At 38.8% G+C, this 25,216-nt stretch overlaps 1 protein-coding gene across 19 annotated transcripts in view; it reads right to left on the bottom strand.

Annotated features, from left to right (window-relative positions):
* Positions 1 to 25,216, bottom strand: part of EPB41 (erythrocyte membrane protein band 4.1) — a 196,468-nt gene that overhangs the window by 155,977 nt on the left and 15,275 nt on the right. The window lies entirely within an intron of this gene.

Here is a 25,216-nt window from a genome sequence, read left to right as displayed (position 1 = left end):
ATCAATACAATAACTATAGCTCATTTTTTAACTTAAAGAAAAACAGAACATTAAATACCTATACCTAATACATTCCACTGGTCCACAACACCTTTCTTCCTTTAGAGTTATGAAACTCCCTTTTTTCCTTTAGAGTGCTGCTATGTTACAATGTAAAAGATACCTTCTTCCATCTATTCTCATTTACAATATTTTGGGTCAGAGAAATAGCTCCTTTAAAAACCATCAGTTTAGGGCTTCCCCGGTGGTGCAGTGGTTGAGAATCTGCCTGCCAATGCAGGGGACACGGGTTCGAGCCCTGGTCTGGGAAGATCCCACATGCCACGGAGCAACTGGGCCCGTGAGCCACAACTACTGAGCCTGCGCGTCTGGAGCCTGTGCTCCACAACAAGAGAGGCCGCGACAGTGAGAGGCCCGCGCACCGCGATTAAGAGTGGCCCCCACTCGCTGCAACTAGAGAAAGCCCTCGCACAGAAACAAAGACCCAACACAGTCAAAAATAAATAAATAAATTAATTAATTAAAAAAAAAAAAAAAACCATCAGTTTAAAAACTGCCTACAAGTAGTCATTATCATAAACAAACATTAACTAAACTCATATTATGTAACAGGTACACCCTTAAAGATATATACACCATCTTTATCAATATGAAGAAAAAGAAGGAGAGGGGGAGGGGGAAAAGGAGGGGGAGGGAGAAGGAGAAGAAAGAGAAGAAGAAGACGACTTATGTTCCAGATGCAGTTCTCAGGAACACATATTATACAAAGAATTGTCTCCATGTGATTATCACCTGATAACTAACCAAGTAACAATAGGGATTGCATGGACATAAAGCCAATTACAGCATAATCAGAGACAATTTAGTTCATATCATAACTACTAAGAACTATTTTTATTACCCCAAAATTTACAGATTTATAAATAGAATTATATTCTGGTTCTACAAATTCATTTTGAAATCTTGATTTTCTTCCTTAGAATCAAGCGAACTGTTATCCTCAAAAGCTTTTACCAAGCTAACATCAGACTTTCTTTGTTTGTTCCATTGACCAGGGTTGAAAGCTATACTCTTAGCATGTAAGTAGGGAAGGAATTTCTCTTTTCTCTTTTCTTCCAATAAACTGAGTCTCCTATTATTATTCTTATTATAATTTAAAGAACAAAGTAAGACTTCCCAATGAAATCAGTATGAGAGGGGTTGGGGGGATGAAATCCAAAAAGCTCCATATTATCTCAACAAATGAAAATATAAAAGGCCAGAGAGAAATACCATCAAAATGTTTATAGTGTTACCAATGTTTGATAAGATTATGGGTAATTTTTAGTTTTGTATATTGCCCAAATTGTCTAAAACTCCACAGTTATTACTTTTAAAATTTAGAAAGATAAGGCATTTTAAGTCATTTATTTGTATGGATCTTTGCAGAAAACTATCTCTGCTGATAAATTAATACCACGGCTTAAAAATAAATGAATAAACAAGCTATTGATACTTCAGGTCCCAGAAGATAAGTAATTAGCTGAAATGTAAAGGTAATTAGATAAAATGTAGGGTTATTTACCAAGGAGTGACAGTGCTGTTAACTCTATTTTTGCATAAACATATTGATTTCCCTGATAGAAACTATAGTAACAATAAACAGAAGTATATAACTTTAAAAAAAAATTACCACGGCTTAGGTAACTTTTGACAAGTATCTCTTATAACTAAGTATAGACTCATTAAAAAAGAGTTTTTCCTCCAAAGAACACTCATCTAATAAAACCTGCCTATAACCACTTTCAACTCATTCTTCCTCATCATTTGTCTCCACAATAAAAGTTATTATAATCTGGTATTCATATACTATGAAATATTTCTAAAAGCCAAAATCACCATCTAGTGATTTTCTTATGTGCTTTTCATATCCCATACCTCTGGGTAATGGGTAATTCATTAAGACCTTCAGATATGAAAAGTCCCCAGGAAGAAAAGTAAATGTCATGCTTCCATTTTCTTATCAAGCAACACATTGAATATCCAAATACATATTTCTTGGCATATCACATGTTAGACAGTTGTAAACATTTTCTTTTAGTTACACAACATACAACCAATCTCTGGATATTTTGGTTTCCCTACTTAGGACTAGAATAACTCATCTCATAATTAAACATAATTGGAACCAGACTAGAACAGTTTCCCCAACAAACTTGACTCCCAAAAAAAACACTAATCTTTGAACCAACCGAACATAACATCAAAACTGGTTATTTCAATTATTTCACAAGAAATATTTTGCTCTCTGATTTCAGGTGATATATTTTAATGTTAGTTACCTAAGTTTCATTAGGGCGTTTCCAAAAATTATTCTGAAAGTAATGTCCAAAACAGGAAAGAACAGTTTAAATTCAAGATTTAAGCTCTCCACCCAATTTAACATTTCTTTAAGAACTATGGTAGTTTGGCTACAAAGATAGCCACAAACTCTTCCTATCAAGTATTAGAGTCACAATATAAGGCCCAGTCTTCCCAGCGAGCCTCCAGATGATGAACCACCCCAGTTGAGGCATCAGACATGAACCTAAGGCCATCTTGTATCCTCTAGCTCCAGCCCAGCCACTGGTACTTACAGCACATGAAGTAGAGACAGGCTGCCCTAGCCCATACCACATGGAACAGAAATTAACCATTTTCACAAAGCCCCGCCCAAAACCTTGGTCCAGAGAATCATGACAATAAAATAGTTATTATTTGAACTCACTAAGCTTTGAGGTGATTAACGTGTAGCAATAGATAACCTGATACTAGGCCTTCTGAATTAAAAATATAAGAAAAAATCAAGCTCTTAAAAGCACTTACAGGGTTTCCCTGGTGGTTCAGTGGTTAAGAATCCGCCTGCCAATGCAGGGGACATGGGTTCGAGCCCTGGTCCAGGAAGATCCCACATGCCGCGGAGCAACTAAGCCCGTGTGCTACAACTGCTGAGCCTGTGCTCTAGAATCCGTGAGCCACAACTACTGAGCCCGCGTGCTGCAACTACTGAAGCCCGTGCACCTGGAGCCTGTGATCCGCAACAAGAGAAGCTACCACAATGAGAAGCCCGCGCACCGCAATGAAGAGTAGCCCCCACTCGCTGCAACTAGAGAAAGCCCATGCACAGCAACGAAGACCCAATGCAGCCAAAAATTTTTTTTTAATTTTTTTTCTTTGAAAAGATAAACAAAATTGATAAGCCTTTGGCTAGGCTGACAAAGTAAAAAAGAGAGAAAACTCAAATTAAAGAAATCAGGAGTGAAAGAGGGGACATTACAACCAACTTTACGGGGGGGAAAGGGGTTATATGGGAACACTATAAACAAGTGAACAACTCTATGCCAACAAATCAGATAATCTAAATAAAATGGAATATTCCTGAAAACAAACTACCAAGAAATAGAAACTCTGAATAGATCTATAATAAGTAAAGAGATTAAGTTAGTATTCAAAAACCTTCCCACCAAAGAGGTTCACATGCCTTCACTTGTGAGTTCTACCAAATGTTTAAAAAAGAATTGACACCAACCCTTCACAAACTCTTCCCAAAAAAATCTAAGAGAAGAATCATTTCCTAACTTATTCTATGAGTCCAGTATTACTCTGATACCAAAACCAGACAGACTTCACAAGAAAAAAAAGAAGAAAACTACAGGATCATATCCCTTATAAATATAGACTGGATTATACACCATTACAAAGTGAAATTTATCCAAGGAATATAAGGTTGGATCAGCCTTACAAGTCAATCAATGTAATACACCATATCAATAAAATAAAAGACAAATTCTTCATGATCATCTCAATGGATGCAGAAAAAGCATCTGACAAAACCCAACACCCTTTCATGATAAAAAAAAAAACACTCAACAGACAAGAAATAGATAGAAACTTCCTCAATCTGATGAAGAGTATGAAAAACCTCCAGCTAACATCAATACATCCCATACATAAGGAGAAAGCTTTCTCCCTAATATCAGGAACAAAATGAGGATGTCTGCTCTTACCACTTCTATTTGACACTGTACTGAAGGTTCTAGCCAGGGTAATTAAGCAAGAAGAAGAAATAAAAAACATACAGATGAGAAAGGGAGAAGTAAAATTACCTCAATTTACAGATGACATAATCTTGTACATAGAAAATTCTATGGAATTCACACACACACATACACAAAACCTACTACAACTAATTAGCAAGTTCAGCAAGGTTGCAGGATACAAGATCAACATTCAAAAATCAATTGTATTTCTGCTGTACAGCAGAGATTAGCACAACATTGTAAATCAACTATACTTCAATTTTTAAAAATAGTAAAAAAAAAAGCAATTATATTTCTATACATTAGCAATAAACAATCCAAAAATGAAATTAGGAAAACAATTCCATTTATAAGAGCATCAAAATGAATAAAATACTTCGGAATGAATTTAACCAAAAATAATAATAATAATAAGACTTGTACAAAAAACTACAACATATCAATGAAAAAATTAAAGACCTATTGGGTTGGCCCAAAAGTTCATTCAGGTTTTTCCGTAACATCTTATGGAATAACAGAATAGCATCCCATGTTCATGGATTGGAAGACTTAATAGTGTTAAGATAGCGATATTCCCCAAATTGAACTACAAATTCAATGCAGTCACTACCAAAATCCCAACTGCCTTTTTTTGTAGAAATGATCTTAAAGTTCATATGGAAATGCAAGGAATAACCAGAACAGCCAGAACAATCTTGAAAAATAAGACCACAGTTGGAGGACTCACACTTACTGATTTCAAAGCTTACTACAAAGCTATAGTAATCAAAACACTGTGGTACTGGCATAAGGATAGACATGTAGATCAATGGAACAGAATTGAGAGTCCAAAAACAAAACCATACATTTATGCCCAGCTGGTTTTCAACAGGGTGCCAAGACAATTCAATGCAGGAAGCAAATGCATTCCTGGGACAACTGGATAGACACATGCAAAAGATGAATTTGGGCCCTTGCCTCAGACCCTATAAAAAATTAACTCAAGATGGATCAAATATATGAATGTAAGAGCTAAAACTATAAAGCTCTTAGAAGAAAACGTAAGTGTAAATATTCATAGTCTTGGATTAGGCAATGATTTCTTAGATAGGACATGAAGAGCATGAGCAACCAAAAAATTTTGAGAAACTGGACTTAATCAAAATCTTAAATGTTTGCGCTTCCAAGGACATCATCAAGAAAGAGAAACGATAACCCCAGAAGGGGAGAAAATACTTGCAAATCATATATTTGATGAGAGTTTAGTCTTAAGACTATATAAAGAACTCTTACAGCTCAACAATAAAAAGACAAATAACTCAATTTAAAAATAGTCAAAGGAGGGGCTTCCCTGCTGGCACAGTGGTTAAGAATCCACCTGCCAGTGCAGGGGACACAGGTTCAAGCCCTGGTCCAGGAAGATCCCACATGCCGCGGAGGAACGAAGCCCGTGCGCCACAATTACTGAGCCTGCGCTCTAGAGCCTGCGAGCCACAACTACTGAGCCCGCATGCCACAACTACGGAAGCCCACGTGCCTAGAGCCTGTGCTCTGCAACAAGAGAAGCCACCGCAATGAGAAGCCCGTGCAGCGCAACAAAGAGCAGCCCCACTCGCCGCAACTAGAGAAAGCCCACGCACAGCAACAAAGACCCAATGCAACCAAAAATAAATAATTAATTAATTAATTTTAAAAAAATAGTCAAAGGACTTGAGTAGACATTTCACCAGAGAGGATATACAGATAGTCAATAAATACTCAACACTCAATACTCAATAGAATACTCAACATCATTAGTCATGAGGGAACTGCAACTCAAAACTACAATAAGATACCATTTCACACTCACTAGAATAGCTTTAATTTTTTTTTAACAAAAGGAAAAATAACAAGTGTTGGTGAATGTGTTGAGAAGTCAGTAACCTCATACAGTGCTGGTAGAAATATAAAATGGTACACATAGTTTTCCACTATGGAAAACAGTGTGGCAATTCCTCAAAAAGTTAAACACAGAATTATCATATGACCCAGCAATTCCATTCCTAGGTATATACACAAGAGAATTGAAAACAGATATTCAAACAAAAACTTGTACATCAATGTTCATAGCAGCATTATTCATAATAGTCCAAAAGTACAAACAATACAGTATCCATCAACTAATGAATGGATAAACAAAATGTGGTACACCCATATGGTGGAATATTATTCATCAATAAAAAGGGTAAAAATTAAAAAGATGCTGACACATGCTACCACATGGGTGAACTTTGAAAACATTATGCTAAGTAAAAGAAGCCTAACACAAATGACCACATATTATAGGATTCCATTTACATGAAATGTCCATAATATGCAAATCTACAGAAGTATATTGGTTGCCAAAGTCCAGGGGGAGGGAGAAACAGGGAGTGACTGCTAATGTGTAAGAGGTTTCTTATTAGGGTAATGAAAATGTTCTGGAATTAAATAATAATGATGGTAAATATATGAAAACCCACTGAATTGCACATTTTTAAATGGTAAATTTTATGGTATATAAATTATATCTCAAATTTTTTAAAAGGGATATTGGGGGAGTATTTGCATATGAGGAAAAGAATGCTGTACAAAGTGAGAGAAAGCCAAGAATCAAATTCTGTCTCTGCCATGAATTGGTCAAGTCACTCACTCCATATTCTGGGGCCAGATTTCCTTATCTCTAAATGAGAAGATGGGCCAAATGATTTCTGGAGTCTCTTCTGTATTTGATTTCTAATTTTGACTATTAATTACCAAGTACAATAAACATGCAAGTCTAATAATTCAAAAACCCAAAGCACACAAAGATAAGAATAAGGAAAGTGGGAATTACACTTGGAATGTTAGAGAAGAAAGGGCAAATCGGGCTTCTCTGGTGGCACAGTGGTTGAGAATCTGCCTGCCAATGCAGGGGACACGGGTTCGAGTCCTGGTCTGGGAAGATCCCACATGCCACAGAGCAACTAGGCCCGTGAGCCACAACTACTGAGCCTGCGCATCTGGAGCCTGTGCCTCGCAACAAGAGAGGCCGCGACAGTGAAAGGCCCGCACACCGCGATGAAGAGTGGCGCCCTCTTGCCGCAACTAGAGAAAGCCCTCGCACAGAAACGAAGACCCAACACAGCCAAAAATAAATAAATAAATTAATTAATTAAAAAAAAAAGAAAAAAGAAAGGGAAAATCATGCCAAGGTCAGAACAGCACAAGAAGGAAATGAGAGATAAACCCTTAAACAAATGAGAAAAGTAAATTAGGTGAGGCCAAGAAAGCTAAGCTAAAGATAGTGTTTGATCAGATCAGCAGTAGAGAGCTATAATAACTCTTAAGGAGATAAATCGCCTACTCAATGGAAGTTCTATTTAAGGAAGATAAATATGGCAGGATGAACTGGAAAGGAAAAAGACCAAGTGCAAGAAGATCAACTAGGTAGTTAATGCACAGGTCTTGGTTTCTAATACCATTCTCCTATAAAAGGAACAGGGTTCCTGAGAGAAATAACTGATTCCAGGACTGGGACAGTAATTATACAAAATAAGCATGGAGCATCCTGTAGTGCCAGAAAGTAAGAAAGTGTTAAAACACACACACACACACACACACACACACACACGTACACTGATGAGGGTATGTCTAAGGAACCTAGAGGCCAATTAAAAGAGCTCCCAATGGCCAAAGCTGGAACAATTTGAACAACAAAATAAAGTAGCATTGAATTATAATCTAAAATATATATAAATACCCATAAATAAATGGTTGAATAAATAAATGGAGAACAGATAAATCCCTGGTGCAGAATTCCAAATAATTGAGGTAGATACTTTGCCCCCAGGGAAGTGGAGCATAACGCCCCACTCCTTAAGTGAGGGCTGTGCATAGTGACTTCCTTTCAAAGAGTACAGTATGGAAAGGAAGAGGGAAAAAGAGAAATTTTACAGTGGAGAAAGACAACAAACTACCTCAAGTCAAGAGCAAGGTCAATATCAACAGTGATAAATCATATTGATAGTATGTACCCTTGTCAGGGTATAATGAGAATAGCACTTTACCTTTGTGGTTTCCTCCCAAAACCCTGTTATCCAAATCATGGGAAAAACATCTAACAAATCCCATTTGAGGTACATTCTACGAAATAGCTGACCAGTAATCCTCAGAACAGTCAAGACCATCAAAAATAAGGAAAGCTGGAGAAACTGCCACAACCAAGAGAAGCCTAAGGAGACACTGCTCCTAAAGGTAATGTGTATCCTGGATGAGATTCTAGAACAGGAAGAAGGACATAGAAAAAACTGAGGAAATCTGAATGTATAAAGTATGGACTTGGGAATTCCCTGGCGGTCCAGTGGTTAGGACTCTGTGCTCTCACTGCCAAGGGCCCGGGTTCAATCCCTGTTCAGGGAACTAAGATCCCACAAGCCTCTCAGCATGGCCAAAAATAAAAAATAAATAAAAATTTGCTTTAAAAAAAAAAGTATGGACTTTAATAATAATGTATCAATATGGTTAAATAATTTTAACATACGTACCATACTAACATAAGATATTAATACTAGGGGAAACTGGGTGTGGGGTATACAGGAACAATCTGTACAATCTTCGCAGTAATCTTATAAATCTAAAACTGTTCCAAAATAGGAACTTCCCTGGTGGCACAGTGGTTAAGAATCCGCCTGCCAATGCAGAGGACACAGGTTTGATCCCTGGTCCAGGAAGATCCCACATGCTTCGGAGCAACAAAGCCCGTGCACCACAACTACTGAGCCTGCACTCTAGAGCCTGTGAGCCACAACTACTGAAGCCCATGCGCCTAGAGCCCATGGTCCACAACAAGAGAAGCCACCACAATGAGAAGCCCGTGCACCACAACGAAGAGTAGCTCCCGCTCGAGGCAACTAGAGAAAGCCTACGCGCAGCAACGAAGACCCAATGCAGCCAAAAAATAAATAAATAAAATTTAAAATAAAATAAAATAAAACTTTCAAAATAAAAGTTTACATATAAAAAAAGGTTAACACAATTTAGCCTTGGTCTGAGTTAGTGCTTTGTCAGCAAGAATGCAAATGAAAGGACAAATCCAAGACATATTAAAATGAAAGACATAGGCTTCCCTGGTGGTGCAGTGGTTAAGAATCCGCCTGCCAATGCAGGAGACACAGGTTCGAGCCCTGGTCGGGGAAGATCCCGCATGCCGTGGAGCTACTGAGCCTGTGCTCTGGAGCCTACGAGCCACAGCTGCTGGGCCCGTGTGCCGCAACTACTGAAGCCCGTGTGCCCTAGAGCCCATGCTCCACAACAAGAGAAGCCACCACAATGAGAGGTCCGCGCACCACAACCCTCAACTAAAGAAAGCCCATGCATAGCAACGAGGACCCAACACAACCAAATATAAATTTAAAAAATAAAAAATAAATAAAATAAAATAAAATGAAACACATAAGAGAACTTGATGACAAAGAGAATATGATGGGTGAAGGATATAAAGAAGAAAAATATTAAACCACGGTTTCAAGTCTGGGGAAGGGAAAGTTACTGTTGCTAGTATAAAAAAACAACAACAAAAAAACAATGAAACAGCAAGGACAGGACTGGAAAAATGAGGCTGGCCTTAGAAATGCCTGCTGAATATCTCCCTTACCCATTCCTCCCTTAAACATATTCCTCATCGTACATTTAACCTGTACTGGTCAATGGCAGCACCATTTACTTCCTCATTCATCCATTCACACAGTATGGCAGGCAGTAAACTGGTCACTAAGTATTTGAAAATCAGTAACACAGATATGGTTCTTGCCTTCAGAGTCTTATAGTCTAGCAGGGAAGGTAGAAATTAAACAAGAAATTACAAAGGTACTGAGTATTACAGAGAAGTGCAGAACACTAAGGTTACGTAACAAGCAAACCTAATCATAAGCCCTGTCCTACAAACAAAAAACCTGGGTGTCGGCCTTGCTTCACACAGTCAATGCATCTTCAAATGAAATTTAACCTAACTCCTAAATATCTCTTAACTTATTTTATCTTTTCCACTGTCACTGTCTAGGTTCAGGCCCCAGTAATCTTTGTTCTGGTTTAACATAGCAGCCTTTTATTTCTTCTTCCTGCCTCCAGTTTCAGTCCTCTCCCATTCATCCTCCACAGAGCCACCAGAATAATCTTTCAGTAATATAATCAGCTCATGGCTCACCATATGCTTCAGAACAAAGTTTAAATCCCTTAATAATGGCATCCATGATTCTTCATGATCTGATTTCTCACTACATCTCTCTCCACATGATGTACTCTAAGGCAGAAAATTACTCAAAGTTCTCCTAACTTGTTTCTCCTTTTTAAGCCTTTGCATTTACAGTTCCTTCTATCTGAAAAACTGTTCACACACACTCCTTTCCAATTGGACTGGCTAATTCTCATGTGTCCTTCAAGAATTTACTCAGAGTCACTTCTTGGAAGGCTTTCCCTTGGCTACTCCCTTGTCCCTGGTAGAATTTTCTTTTCTTCCTTGGTTTTCCTTCTCTGTAATCCCATAATATCCTGTGCATATCTCCTTACAGAGTTATTCCCACTTATACTGGTAGTTTCTTTGAGGGTAGGAATTGTGCCTTGTTCATCTCTGAAATCCTGATTTCTAGTACAGTGACTAGCAAAGAATAAAATACTGGATAGATAAATGGTGAAGAGGTGATGACATAAAATATCCAAAAGGAGTTATCCATAGATAGTGAAAAGACAGAAATGGAGTATGGGTGTCAAGATTGGAAAATGTAGATCTTAGAGTCAACTGCTTCAGGTAGTAATAGAATTTCTAAAAATAGATAAAATCTTAGAAAAATAGAAGACGAAATACAGACAAAAAGGCAAAGAGTTTCTCAATGTGTAAAGGGTTACTTTTTATACACTAAAGTAAAACCAGTCTATCTTGGTCACAATTTTCACATAGAAAATTGTCTCTAATGAGAATCAATAACCTATCATTTGTTATACCTGCTTTTCTAGATAATTTAAAATAAAGTAGAAGAGATATCTAAATGAGAAATCATTTGGTTATTTTAAAGTTTAGCAGGACTTCCCAGGTGGCACAGTGGTTAAGAATCCGCCTGCCAATATAGGGGACATGGGTTGGAGCCCTGGTCCGGGAAGACCCCACAAGCCGCAGAGCAACTAAGCCCGTGCACCACAACTACTAAGCCTGTGCTCTAGACCCCACGAGCCACAACTACTGAGCCCGCATGCCACAACTACTGAAGACCTCGCACCTAGAGCCCATGCTCCGCAACAAGAGAAGCCACCGCAGTGAGAAGCCCGCGCACCGCAACGAAGAGTAACCCCCACTCGCTGCAACTAGAGAAAGCCCGTGCGCAACAATAAAGACCCAACACGGCCAAAAATAAAGTAAATAAAATAAGTAAAATTAAAAAAAAAAAAGATCTCTCCTCCTATCACAGATCTTGTGTACTATTCATAATCAGGTACAGTAAACCAAGTACGGATCAAATTTCAGTAGAATTTTATTTAGAACTTTTATTTGTAAAACTATATTCAGCCAGAGAGAAAGATAACAGGTAAAAAAAGGTGATGAAATAGAAAAGAACATTTCATGGATAGGTGGTATAATCTATAAAAAAACAGATTCATTTGCAATGACATTATTTAAGCAAGATGGGATACAGCTAAACAGTAAGAACATAATCAAAAATAATTCATGGGGGCTTCCCTGGTGGCAAAATGGTTAAGAATCCACCTGCCAATGCAGGGGACACGGGTTCAAGCCCTGGTCTGGGAAGATCCCACATGCCACGGAGCAACTAAGCCCGTGCACCACAGCTAGTGAGCCTGTGCTCTAGAGCCCGTGAGCCACAACTACTGAGCCCATGTGCCACAACTACTGAAGCCCGTGTGCCTAGAGCCCGTGCTCCACAACAAGAGAAGCCACCGCAATGAGAAGCCCGCGCACCGCAAGGAAGAGTAGCCCCCGCCTGCCGCAACTAGAGAAAGCCCGCGCACAGCAACGAAGACCCAACACAGCCAAAAATAAATAAATAAATAAATAATTTTTAAAAATAATAATAATTCACGGACTTCCCTGGTGGGGCAGTGGTTAAGAATCTGCCTGCCAATGCAGGGGACACGGGTTCGAGCCCTGGTCCGGGAAGATCCCACATGCCGCGGAGCAACTGGGCCCATGCGCCACAACTACTGAGCCTGTGCTCCGAAGCCCATGAGCCACAACTACTGAGCCCATGTGCTGCAACTACGGAAGCCCGCGTGCCTGGAGCCAGTGTTCTGCAACAAGAGAGGCCACCGCAATGAGAAGTCCGAGCACCACATGAAGAGTAGCCCCCACTCGCCACAATTAGAGAAAAGCCCACGCGCAGCAACAAAGACCCAACACAGCCAAATAAATAAATAATTTAGTAAGCTGTTGGTAACTAACAGTGAAGATGGCTGACAGAAAACAGAAGATCATGCAATCAAAGAGGAAAAACATGATTAAAACCAGCCAATGACAGTTCCTCAAAATGTTAACACAGAGTTACCATATGACCTGGCAATTCCAATCCTATGTACATACTCAGGAAAAATGAAAACATATGTTCACACAAAAACTTGTGCGTGAATGTTCACAGCAGCATTATTCATAATAGTCAAAAAGTGAAAGCAACCCAAATGTCCATCAGCTGATGAATGGATAAATAAAATGTAGTATAGCCATATAATGAAATCTTACTCAGCAATAAAAAGGTATGAGCTATTGATACACCACCACATGGACAAACCCTGAAAATGCTAATTGAAAGATGCCAATCACAAAAGGCCACATATTGAATGATTCCATTTATATGAAATATCCAGAACAGGCAAATCTATAGAGACACGAAGTATTGATAGTTAGTGGTTGCCTAGTGCTGGGATTGCAGGGTGGGGAATGGGGATTGACTGCTAATGGGTACGGAGGTTCTTTCTGGGGGGACAAAAATATTCTAAAATTAGATTGAGATAATGCCTGCACATACTAGAAAACACTGAATTGTATACTTTAAATGAGAAAATTGTTAATTAATTATATCTCAATAAAGCTGTCACAAAAAAAAAAAACCCAAGGTCAGAATATGTATAAATCAGAGAAGATAGATTTTTTTTTTAATTAATTAATTTATTTATTTTTGGCTGTGTTGGGTCTTCGTTTCTGTGCGAGGGCTTTCTCCAGTTGCGGCAAGCGGGGGCCACTCCTCATCGCTGTGCGCGGGCCTCTCACTGTCGCGGCCTCTTGTTGCGGAGCACAGGCTCCAGACGCGCAGGCTCAGCAATCGTGGCTCACGGGCCCAGTTGCTCCGCGGCATGTGGGATCCTCCCAGACCAGGGCTCGAACCCGTGTCCCCTGCATTAGCAGGCAGATTCCCAACCACTGCGCCACCAGGGAAGCCCCGAGAAGATGGATTTTAAAGAAATGTCATTTAAAATAATAATTATTATTATTTCCTATTCATTAATTGTCCACTGTGTGCTGGCACTACATTAAACATATTACATATTATTTCCAGTCTTTTCAGCAGTTCTAAAAGGTAGTAATGTCATGTCAAATGTTACATAAATTTAACAAATAAAGAAACTGAGAAACAAGGAGGATAAGTAACTTGCCCAAATACATACAGCTAAACAGTATCAGAGCCAGGATTCTAAACCAGGTCTGTGACTCCAAAGGTCTTTGACTCTATTATACTTTTTCTATCTTAAAACAAGCCAGGAACCTTGTAGCAATAGCCAAGTTCTATATCCCCTTCTGGAATTAATAGTCTGTGATACAAAGGACACTTCTTTTAACATTTAAACTTAGACTGCTCAGAGAACCAGGTGTTCCATCTTGATAACACCAAGTGATGTTTATCACCACTGCCCTCAGCCCAGCTTTGGACCTGATTAAGGACTAGGATCTCTTCAAGCAAAACTCTGAGATAAAATTACAACAAACTTAAAGGATAGCTCCTTAGGTATAAATGGGGTTAAGAATCAAAAAATGGGGAGGGAATATTTATTGAGAGCTATTTTGTGCCAAATTACTGAGTTATAATCAGAGATTATATAATCTGGGGTAAATGGTTAAAAGGAAGGCCCCCCCACCTCTACCCCCAAACCCCTCTGTTTTTTTCTGTGAATGCTAATTAGATATTCTATGAGTAACGGTGGTTTCCCTTAAAGGTTGTATAGACCTGGTGTTGATCACAAGCAAGAAGTGGCTCCTCTCTCAAATATATCCAAAGGCTGGCAAAACAGAGAACCTCTTTTTTTTCTTGGCCTTCTCCTTTGGGTTTAGGGCAATCTGTATATGCTGTAGGCACTCCCAGGTAGAAGCGTTAGTGGAAATGGCTTCTGCCACTGGAAGGCAGACATGTGTGTTGCAGTTAAGAGGGGAGCCATCCCAAAAGAAGACCACCAATAAAAGAGGAGTTTTATCTTGTGAGCCAGATTATATAGAAGCATCCTAGTAACTCTCAGCTTATTTCCCTTTTGTATCTCCCAGCCTTTAGTAAAGTACTAAATGTTCCAGCCTGGTCTCAGCTGTGTACTACAGGAGTATTAAGAGAAGACTCACCTCTGGGACAGAAAATTAAAGGAAGGCAACACTCCCTGAGGTCAGCAAGGGATTCCCCCAGGGAAAGCTGAATCTTTGGGAACAAAAGTCCTTGCTGGGAGTTCCAATTATCCTACTCCATGTGCAGAATCTCCTCCTAAAGCCAACTCTGGAGGATACTGGCTTTTATTTATTAAGATAGAAAGCAGTTTCTTCCTACCAAAAACAACCTTACTGTAAAACCAGGTCTATCTGATTCCAAAATCCATACCGTTACTCGCTGCTACATCACACTGCCTCCAAATACTATTAATAGAAAACTGTTCAGCAAAAGTATGGGAGAGAATCATTTAAGAGAAGGAGGAGGAAGGAAGAAAGGGAGGGAGGGAAGGAAAGGGAAGGAGAAGGAGAAGGGAGAGAGGAAGGGATTTCTCCAAATCAATAAAAACAACTCATTGTGGATTGAATGTCAAAGATGGAAATATTTAAATTTAATATATGCACTTAGCATATACGAAGAGCAGTACCTGCTATATAGCTAACATTTCATATGTGTTCATCCCTTTCCTCAGAAACAAAGACAAGAGCCAAGTAGAAAAATGCTGTCTTAAGTTTTGGCTTCTGAAGTTCAAGTGTAATGATACAGATACCCAACAATAACAAAAAGCTCTACATTTCCTTATTGAAAAAGTATTCCCCAGGTAAAAAGAACCCAGAATGGGGGTGACTATGAAGTCACACATCAGTTCTCTGTTTCAAACAAAAAAAGGAACACACTATCTCACTTCTCCAACATGTTTCAACACAGAAATATATGCAAATTCACAAATTCATTAAACTGCAAAATCATTTGCTTTTTTATTTACTCTATGACAATAAGGTATAGTATCTTTTTGTATCTGCTAAAAGGAAGAGTCAAGGCACTTCAGATTTCAGGTGGCTATGTACAAATTCCCCTGCAAAAATACCCTCCCAACGAACAGCAGCCAAACCCCTTCCTGTTTTTCAACCTTGTATGTTTACTTTCACATCTGCCGAAAAAGATAAAAGCAACAATCGGGACATCAACCACATGATCGTGTCCTACCAACCCGGAAATGAAGCTCTGAAGCCAGAGCTGCTGTGAAACGGGTCTTTAGAATACTAACACTCAGGCTTAAAAATGTTACAGTGTAAGTCTGAATCAAATCCAAAGGCAGACAAAACCATATACATTTCTATAGAGCTATATTTATTTATATATAATAATAATATAGAAACATAGATGCCCAATTTAAGTAGAAAAACGGTATGGGTCAAGATATAAAAATTCTTCTCCTTAACCAAAGATTATTTGCCCCATTTTCACGAGGTCATATTTTATCATACGTAAAAGGGAACTGACATTTGCTGATTATCTGTGGATGGCGGGCACACTGCAAGGTTTGTTTTTGTTTGTTATTATTATGTATTCTGTGTAATGTGGGTATTATCCTGATTTTACAGAAAACTGAGGCATAGAAAGAGTACTTTCACAAGATCACAATCATTAAGAAATCATTATCTCTGACAGAAGGCCTGCTTCTCTCCTTCCTAACATGTTCATGGTTGTACTAAGTAAAGGTACAGCAGTAAAGAATTCGGCTTTGAGGCCAATTTTCACTTGCTAGTTGTACAACTTTGGACAAGTTACTTAATTTTTAACCTGCTACTTAAAATGTAAAATGGGATGACTCACACCTACTTCATAGGGTTGTGGTGAGGCTTAAATGTAAAAATAATGGCTAACATTTATCTGGTGCCAGACACTGTTCTAAATACCTTGCATATATTAACTCATTTTTCATCATAACAACCTTAAAAGGTAAGTATTTTTTATCATCCACATGTTACACAATGAGTAACTTGAGGTACAGAAGTAATTTGCCCAAGGTCACCACCAACTAAAGAGTGACATAACGAGAATTTTAAACCAGGCATTCTAGCCCTGGAGCTCACACTCTTCAACACCTATGTCATCCCTGCAAAGCACACAGCCCAGACTGTGGCTCATAGTAAGTCATCAATAAACAGTAGCATTACTATTTTACCAGGTATATAATACCACCCAGTAAACTGTGGTTGAAATGTGTTAAACCAAGTAGAAGAGCCAGAATTTTAACCCAGGTCATACTCTGTGCTCTTCCTATAACTATGTGCCTTTCCAACACGGCGCCTCTATTCCTAAGTTTTTGGTGCATGCCCAGTGATTTCTAATACTAGATCACTAAACTTCCTTAGGACAGGGGTCATGTCTTCTACACTTTAGTGACCACATATACACACAAGGTCCTGCTCATTGTGGATAATCAATTAGTATGTATTAATTAAATGATCATGCCACACCTCTGTTAAAATCCTCTCAAGAATTCCCATCTCTTGGGGCTTCCCCGGTGGCACAGTGGTTGAGAATCTGCCTGCCAGTGCAGGGGACACGGGTTCGAGCCCTGGTCTGGGAAGATCCCACATGCCACGGAACAACTAGGCCTGTGAGCCACAACTACTGAGCCTGCGCGTCTGGAGCCTGTGCTCCGCAACAAGAGAGGCCGCGATAGTGAGAGGCCCGCGCACCGCGATGAAGAGTGGCCCCCGCTTGCCGCAACTAGAGAGGGCCCTCGCACAGAAACGAAGACCCAACACAGCCAAAAATAAATTAATTAATTAATTAATTAATTAATTAATTTTTAAAAAAGAATTCCCATCTCAGAAAAAAAATGCAAAGACTGTAGCATAGCCAACAAGGCACCACATGAACTGCTCCTCCCACCTGTAACTTCTCTGAACTCAACTCCTAACATTTCCCCCTAGATCATCTTGACCCTGCCATGCTGGCTTACTCAATGTTTCTCAAACACACCAAACACGCTTAACCTTTGCACATGTTGTTCCGCCTGGAATGCTCTTCTCCAGATACCATTCAGGACTCTGCTCAAAAGTCACCTTACCAGAGAGGTTGTTTCTGACCACTCTACTGAAAATATCCACCCCACTTCCCTCACTCTTTGTCCCCTTATCCTGCTTTCCCTGATCCTCACTAAAATCTTATATATTTTACCCCTGATTTGTATACTTTATTATTTGTCCTCTCCCACTAAAATGTAAACTCCACAAGAACAGACATTTCTAATCTACTTTTTTCACTGTTATGTCCCAAAGCACTTAGGACAGGGCCTGGTGAATAGTAGATGATCAATAAATATTTATTAAATTAATAAATGGTAGGTATATTAGTTGTCTATTGTCATACAACAAATTACCTCCAAAACTTGGTGGCTTAAAACAACAAACATTTATTATCTCAGTTTCTGTGGGTCAAGAATTCAAGCATGGCTTAGCTCGGTGCCTTTAGCTCAAGGTCTCTCATGAAGTTGCAGTCAAGTTGTCAACCAGGTTTACACTCCTCTCAAAGCTCAACTCTGCCTGAAGAACCTGCTTCCAAGCTCACTTTCATAGTAGTTACTAACAGACTTGGTTTCTCACCACGTGGGCCTCTCCATAGACTGCCTGAGTGTTCCTAGGTTATAGCAGCTGGTGATATGAGTGACAGGAAGAGGGCCAGAGAGTACCTAAGATGAGAGTGCCCAAGACAGAAACCACAGCCTTTTGTAACCCAATCTTGGAAGTGACATCCCACCACTTGTGCTGTATTCTATTCATTAGAAGTTAAGTCACTGGTGGACCTCTCTGGTGGCGCAGTGGTTAAGAATCCGCCTGCCAATGCAGGGGACATGGGTTCAAATCCCTGGTCCGGGAAGATCCCACATGCCGCGGAGCAGCTAAGCCCATGCACCACAACTACTGAGCCTGCGCTCTAGAGCCCGCGAGCCACAACTACTGAGCCCACGTGCCACAACTACTGAAGCCCATGAGCCTAGAGCCTGTGCTCCGCAACAAGAGAAGCCATTGCAATGAGAAGACTACGCACCGCAACGAAGAGTAGCCCCCACTCGCCGCAACTAGAGAAAGCCTGTGCGCGGCAACGAAGACCCAAGGCAGCCAAAAATAAATAAATAAATAAATTTATTTTAAAAAAAAAAGAAGTCACTGGGTCCAGGGCACACTCAAAGGGAAGGGATTACACAAAGGCATGAAAACCATGAGGCAGGAATCACTGGAGCCATCTTAAAGGCTGCCTACCACAGTACACCTAATAAAAATCTAAAAACAAAACAAAAACACGATGCCCTTTGGAAACCTGATATATTCTTTAAGATATTTATTTAAATATGATGCTCTGATCATTATGCAATCATTCACCCCAACGCTAGTCTTTTCAATCTTATGAAACACCAAAGGGAGTACATTAACTATTAAACATTTCTTGTTAACCAGTGTTCACTAACAGTCATGTTAGAGATAATACAACTAGCAAAGAGAAGTCAACAAAAATAGCATCTGGAGAAAGGAAATTATTGGATGAATCTTTCTGAGTAAATGACATCAATCTTTTTAAAATATAGACTGGATATTCGTTGTTATTATGTAAATATTGTTAATTTTCTTATGTATGATAATGGTATTGTGACTAACGTAGAATAATCTCTTTATTCTTAGGAGATACTGAAGTATTTTAGGAGTAGATTGTCATGATATCTGCAACTTACTTTGCAAGAAAATATGATACACACAGAGGCAATCAGAAGCAGTCAAAATTATAACCAGGTTTTAATCTTAATTATCCTGTAACTCACATTCTCACTACAATTCTACATGTCTATGTTACGTATCTAGCTACTGTACTAAGCAATATCTGTGTTTGGGGGGATGGGGAGGACAATGAAAGACACAATATTGACCCTCTGCCCTCCAGAAGCTGACAACCTCATTGGGAAACACCAGTTTCATGTGCAATATAAAGCAACACTTGACAAATTTGGTATGAAACAAATAAATGCTGCAAGAGTTCAGAAGAGGATTCCAATAAACCTTCAGAGAATAAAATATCTCTGAAACATCTTTCTTCCAACAGTTCTCTTATTCTTGGCATCCTTTCCCTTAACTATTTCTCCTTTACTTTATCTACTTGGCAACAACTGACTGATTATTTCCTACTAACAAAATTATCTGGAAACAATCTAAACATAAAGCACATGTTTTGCCTATTTGGAACACAGGATATGATTTTTAAAATAAAATACTATTCACATTTTCACTGGAAAAAAAACCCCACTAAATATACTATGTGGGTTTTCTTGCCTTCAAAAGCAATTGTGTTATTTCAAGTGTTGAGGATGCCAGAAAGCTTGAAGATTTAAAAATAACCTCACAAAGAGCTCATTTCCAACACCAGATGGAAAGAAATTACTCTAAAGACACATGTGTGGGAGGACATATATACAACATCATATGACACCGCGCAAACGGCTTATATAATTATATAATACCATCAAGATTCGCAGAACACTGCAGGTAGTAAGTTAGCAACAGTGTCGATTTTCTGAATCATTAAAAACGATAAAAGGGCAAGAAAGTGCAAGTGGGTGGCAGCAATAAAAAAAAGAGCCTTCACTTTAAACTGTCTTCCATGTGTCCCTACTGCATGATGAAATGGCTGGCAGGTAAAATTTGAGGGCTTAAATCCTTGAAGCTCTTGACAGGTCTGCCTGTGTCCATATGGTCAAAACCAGCAGGGTAAATGAATTTCAAAAATCTGTACCAAGTGTATTATCAAGGTGAAACACTTTTCACTTGAATATATGTAGAATTTCAAACTGGTTAATTGAAATACATGCCTGGGCTTCCCTGGTGGCACAGTGGTTGGGAGTCCGCCTGCCAATGTAGGGGACACAGGTTCGATCCCTCGTCTGGGAAGATCCCACATGCCATGGAGCAAATAAGCCCGTGTGCCACAACTGCTGAGCCTGCACTCTGGAGCCCAGGAGCCGCAACTGCTGAGCGCGCACACCACAGCTGCTGGGGCCCGCGTGCCTAGAGCCTGTGCTCCGCAACAAGAGAGGCCGCGGCGGTGAGAGGTCCACACATCGCAACAAAGAGTAGCTCCCGCTCGCTGCAATGAAGAGTGGCCCCCGCTTGCCGCAACTAGGGAGGGCCCGCGTGCAGCGACGAAGGCCCGGCGCAGCCAAAAATAAATAAATAAAATAAATAAATTCGAAAAAAAAATTTTTTTAAAGATAAAAACTCTTTAAAAAAAAATGCCTGACATATAAATCAAAATAGCATTTCTTTATAAGATGATGTACTCAAAGACATACTGTTAAGATCCCATTGTGTTAAAATGATTCTAACAGGGTTACTGAATTTATGTAAGCATTAACTAATAGTTAAATAGCAATCACAACTGAACCTTGGCATAGTACTACATATTCATAAATTACCAAAAGTATACATTTCTGTTACACTTGTTGTGGGTCACAGGCTGAAATTTAACCCATTCAAAATAATCCCATGCTTTAATGTTGTTAAATCACAGAGTTGTTCACTCAGTAACTTTATAATGGTTTAATGCTATCAAAATATAATATTAAAGTGTCTGAGTGAATATTAACATAGAAAGTAACTAAACCTCAGTCTATGTTGGGTCCAGTGTTACAATTCAGCCATATAAAGGGCCTACCAAAAAGTTTATCTGGATTTTTATAGAGGATGGTAGACACAAGGAGCAGGCAGATTGCATTTATAAATCACAATTAACTACAGGAGTATATATTATACTCTATTTTATTTTATCTTATTATTTCCACCTATTTCCAAAAAGAAATTGATGTATTCCTGTCCCTATTAATAGATAATATTATTAGATAATACAGTTGACCCTTGAATAACAGGGGCTTGAACTGCACAGGTTCACTTATACACAGACTTTTTTCAATAGTAAACACTACCGTACTACACCATCCAAGGTTGGTTGAATCCTCAGAGGCAGAACCACATACATGGAAGAACCACACATATGAAGGGCCAGCTATAAGTTACACATGGATTTTCAACTGCACGGAGGGTCAGCACCCCTAACTCCTGCATTAAGGGTCAACTATAATCTAGAATTAACCCGTGCACCTAGAGCCCGTGCTCTGCAATAAGAGAAGCCACCGCAATGAGAAGCCCGTGCACCACAACGAAGAGTAGCCCCCGCTCGCCGCAACTAGAGAAGGCGCAGCAACGAAGGCCCAATGCAGCCAAAAAATAAATTAATTAAATAAATTTATTAAATAAATAAATAAATCCTAATCTAACCCAGTGCATACACCAGAGTATTTGTTACACCACATTTTACTGAGCACACCATGAACCCACTCATAAAAAGGACACAAAGTAAGCTACCAGTGGCATACCAACAAACTTAAATAAACAACAAAAATTGACATATATATTTGGAATCTGGCTCTTCTCTAACTAAAAGCTATTACAAATGCAATGAATCAACTACCTTCCAATAATTCTAGATTCTCTGCATAAATAAGACCTGTAACTGATCAATTCAGAGGCCTCTTTTAATAGTTTTTAAAAGTTTAATCTTTGGGGCCTTTATTCACAGAAAAAAAGCAAGGTTGTTCATAAGAAAAAAGATGTTAGAATTATTATTGTTTAGCTCACAAATAAAATAAGGTGATTCTACGCTCAAGCAGTTGGGGAAAAAACAAGTCCTTTAGAGGTAGCAATGAATCTGCATTTGAATATACATGTGACCAATCACGAATTTGATGAGACTCTTGGAAAAGTACACTGGCAGCACTTGCACTGACCTGCTTCTTAGATAACAAGGAAACAGACTGTGATCTAAACATATGCTCCTATTGATTTCAGAACCACATTTAGCCCCTGATAGCCACTGATATTCTAAAGTTATAAAATCAGATCACCAATATTAAATTAGATTTGGACATTCAGAAAACAATATAAGCAAGCCCTATAACTCACATCACAAATCACAGACTGCACATTTTAAATCACAATCTACTGATAAGCATACCAAAGCACCTGCAGAGAATTCAAGAATCCTGTGACTTTTAGGCATCGCTTCTGACAAGCTTAACTCTGAAGCCTTCTTAGGAGCAGGAGGAAGGAAACCAAATAGCATTGTACACACACTATCTCCCATAAAATGAATCTGTTTAAAATTAAGACCATAAACTAAGGAATAAAATGGAAAGCTGGCTTTGCAGTTTCCAAAAATTTTAAACTCAATCTGCATACAAGAAAACATCACACTGGTGAATTTTAAATGTGAGGCACAAACCTGACAAAAGAGAATAACAGGAAAAATACATAGGTCATATCTCAACAAAATGCCACAATCATTTTTTTTCAGAGGAGACAGAAATCATTTAAAATCATTTGTTAATTTAGATATTAGCTTAGAAATGTTTCTTAAGAGAAAAAGAAAGGATACAAGTACTTTTAAAATGAAAAGAGAAAGTTTTGTGTACTATTCTCTCACTATTATATAAAGTATCACATCATGTTATTTTATATATTATATTGAGGATGAGCCTACTTTAAAACATAGGCTTGGGGGTTCCCCGGTGGTCCAGTAGTTAAGCCGCTGAGCTTCCAATGCAGGGGGCGCCGGTTCAATCCCTGGTCAGGGAACTAAGATCACACATGCCTTGAGGCGCAGCCAAAAAATAAAATTAAATAAAACATAGGCTTGTTTACCATATCTAATACTTGGATAAAATAAATATGATTTGAATGTTTAACCAACATTAAGGACATGTTGACCCTTAGACCACCAAGAAAGAGAAGAGATGTAGAAAGCAAGGAGAAATCCACCTAAAATGTAAAACTTTCTTCTATTAGTTTAGTCTATTTGTTGACAGCCAGAGTTGCCAAGTGTTAAACTTGTCAACTGGTAGAGTTCTTAGCTCTGAGTAGAATGGAAGCCTAAGCGATTTTCTTAATCTACCATCAGCCATCATCTACCACTAAGGGCTACACACATTGATGGGGCACTTAGGACCTAAATCCTTTTAACAAACACCAGTTAAAATTCAACTGGCTGGCCATATTAATGAAGCTCAAAGAAAACTAAAAACAAAACAAAAAATTCCATCAAGTTCCTTTCACATAGGGAAATTTTCCCCACACTTCAAATTACTAATATGGGACATTTTTAAGAGAAATGAAAACTGTCAGAAGGAATATATATGACAAGCATAGATGGAACCTCATGGCCAAAGGTACGGAGATGGGAAAGCATGGGTTATTACTGAGCAGTTCTTTTTGGTTGGAAAATACAAGTAATAAAGAGAATAAAGGTAGAAAGGTAGATTGGGACCACATTGTGCAAGGACTTACCTAAAAGATATTTGGTTATAAAACACTGGTATAAATGTTGGAAGAACTTCGGTGAGGCCTAAAGATCAAAATCATTTATTTGTAAGCCTGAATTCAATTATACAAGGAAAATAAGTGTAGTTTTGTTACTAGAAGAAAGAGGAATCAGAAGGTTAGCATGCTGCTGCAGGTAAGTTCACTTTTAATAGTGGCAAAGATATACCGCACTTCGGTTTCCCCAGGGATATGAATAACGCCTCTCTTTACCTTAATTAGAACCTTCCTGTAGAAGGCACTCTGAATTAGCACCTTGATACCAAGGCAATCTGATGTTCAGGCATTATATCCATTTTTTTTAAATCTGTCATTTATTGAGTGCTTATTGTGTGTCATATATTCTGCTATGTACTCCATATGGATTATATTAATAACACCTCAAGAAACTATTTTATGAAACCAAAATTGGTCAGCTGGCAAAGAACTTATTATGTTTCCAAATTACAGAAAAGGAAAATGAAGAGTACATCAAGTTTCCATAAAAAGTAAGAGTTAATTGCTCCACAACAAAATTGGGATGATAAGAATTATATAAAGATATTTATACTATATATAGCATATATATAAATATATTTGATTTAAACGGTAAAAAATACTGCCAAGACTGAGATATAGAAAACAATAATGAGCAACAGCACTGGGTACAGTATATATCCTCAAGAGAGTATAAATCCACTATAATAATATCCAAGACAGAGACATAACCATTTCTTGCAATCTTCCCTAAAAACAGAAAGAACAGAATAGCAGCTGTGAGATCACCCAGACTACTAAAAAAAGCTCGGCATCTCTTTTTAAAAAAACTAACTCCTTATCAGCAATACATGCCAAAAAAACGACGTCTCCACAGACTAGGCATTTATGGTTGGGTACAGTTAGAGAAACAACAGGATGACAGTCGCTATCATGTGGCCAGAAACCTATCCGTCAGCAATTTGTTTCACGTGAGATCACTTTCTCTCTCAAGAGAATGCCCGTTTCTGGGAAGAAAAAACCTCTTTTGGCAAACCCCCACCAGGACTAACAGCCTGGGGATGCATCTCGGAGGGCGAGCCTAGATCCAGCCTCTCCACAGGTAAAGGCAGCCCAGCAAGCAGGAGGAAATACGTCCAAGCCGACAGATGCGCGAACTGAAAAAGGAGGTCACGACGCTGAGAGAATCGATTTAACCCTTTGGTCCCTGGGACGCGGGAAGACTCAGCGGGAGAGCATAGAGCCCTCGGGTTTGGGGAATTTTTTTTAATGATGTGGGTGTCTATGGCGGGAAGGCCTTAAAGTCCTTGCA

This window comes from Balaenoptera acutorostrata, chromosome 1 (assembly GCF_949987535.1).
Source record: "Balaenoptera acutorostrata chromosome 1, mBalAcu1.1, whole genome shotgun sequence".
Lineage (NCBI taxonomy): Eukaryota > Metazoa > Chordata > Mammalia > Artiodactyla > Balaenopteridae > Balaenoptera > Balaenoptera acutorostrata.
This window is presented reverse-complemented; position numbering and strand designations above follow the sequence as displayed.